Source organism: Anomalospiza imberbis, chromosome 17 (assembly GCF_031753505.1).
Source record: "Anomalospiza imberbis isolate Cuckoo-Finch-1a 21T00152 chromosome 17, ASM3175350v1, whole genome shotgun sequence".
NCBI classification, from domain to species: domain Eukaryota; kingdom Metazoa; phylum Chordata; class Aves; order Passeriformes; family Viduidae; genus Anomalospiza; species Anomalospiza imberbis.
Window position 1 is genome coordinate 351,546 of NC_089697.1, and position 1,888 is coordinate 353,433.

Below are 1,888 nucleotides of genomic sequence, written 5' to 3' on the forward strand. Positions count from 1 at the left end.
CCTCCCCTTGGCACGAGCAGAGAGTAAACAGCAATGCCCAAAGGCCCTTGGCCCTAGCAGGGTCTAAACCCCAATATCCAAAGGCCCTTGGCCTTAGCAGGGTCTAAACCCCAATATCCAAAGGCCCTTGGCCTTTGCAGGGTCTAAACCCCAATATCCAAAGGCTCTTGGCCTTTGCAGGGTCTAAACCCCAATATCCAAAGGTTCTTGGCCTTTGCAGGGTCAATAGCACACAATCCACGTGCCCTTGGCCTTTGCAAAGTCCAAGCCCCAAAGCTCATGAGCTGTTGACAGCTCCAGGGTCCAAACCCCAATAGCCAGGAGCTGTTGGTTGTCGCCAGGGTCTAAGCCCCAACATTCCATGGCCTTTGTGACAGTTCTCGGGCTCCAACCCCCAACATTCCATGGCCTTTGTGACAGTTGTCAGGCTCCAACTCCCAACATTCCATGGCCTTTGTGACAGTTGTCAGGCTCCAACTCCCAACTTTCCACAGCTTTTGCGATGGTTACCAGGGTCCATAGCCCAGCATTCCAGGGGCTCTTGGAGAGGCCCTCCCTGGCTCTCCCCCCATCCCAGCTTCCTGCCGGTCCTGGTGTTAAAAGCAGGCGAACTGGAGCCAAGACATTTTAAAAGGCCTGGGCCTGTTTATTAAAAACAAAGACAACTGAAGACGAGGCCCCAGGATAAGCCCAGGGCCTCAGGGGCAAGTCAGAGATCCAAGTAACTCTGTGCTACACAGGGAGTTTCTGTGGATACTGATTCTGCAGAAAGACCCGGGTGCTCGGCACCCAGGGGTTTTTAAAGTCTCTGAAAGGTGCAAGACTGGTGCACTTTTGATCCACTTGTTGATTGGTCCACCTCCTGGTAGCTGGTTGCTCCATAAGACAGCGCATTCCTGGCCAATCATCCTGGAATTCTGAGGCACTATTGGCTGGTTAGTCCCCCAGTCATAGGTTGAGTTGCTGACATCGCTCCATGATGTAACCCGTCTAGAAGATTCTTGCCTTGACACCTTTTCCGACCCCTCTTTTCCGTGATTGACAGCTATGCACGCACACTTGACCGACAATACCTTTAACTTTGTAACTTACTACATCAATTCCAACAATTAATTATATTAATTAGCAATTCATTACAACTCATTAAAACGATGAACTATTATTAAGCCGGCCTATTAAAACAAATTTATTTATACCACTGGCACGGGCCCTGCCTCCCCCGTGTCCCCAGAGCCCTGTTGGGCAGCTGGGCAGGGACCTGGCTCATAACATGAGTTCAAAGTTGCTGGTGCAGACAGTGTCAGTTTTAAGGCTCAGCGTTCTCAAGACCTGCAGGCTCTTTAGGGATGCGCTTGGTTCCTGAGTTACAGGAATTCTTCTGTCTTTCCTGACAAAGGAGAGATGGAAGAAAAAGCCTGCAAAGGTTCTTGCTGCTGACAAATATTCATGAAAGTAAAGCTTTGCCTTTAGAACAGCCGCATGAGGAGGAAGAATGGTGTTTCAGGGGCTTTTCAAATTCCTACAGAGAAATGCCAAGAGCTGCAGTGTTTAAGGCTCATAAAAGTGATTAAGAATGCTGAGACAACCACAAGTGCATTTTTTTTCTCTGCTCTCTGTTTGGCAATATATCACTAGGTTTTCTAGGCAGAAGAAAAGTCTTGCTGCTTACATCAGAGATTCCTCTCTAGGAACAGACCTTCAAGAACTAAATGAGCCTGCTTGTAAAAGCTTTGGCAGGTATTTTTTGCCCTCATCTTCGATAGCGTTCATCTGTGACCTAGGGAGGAATTTTGTTCCCCAGTTGACAGGAATTGGCTTCTGAGCAGGGCACAAATCCTGCGTGGAAGAGAAGAGCTGCACCTGCCTTCTGCAGGGCCTGTCTCTCCAG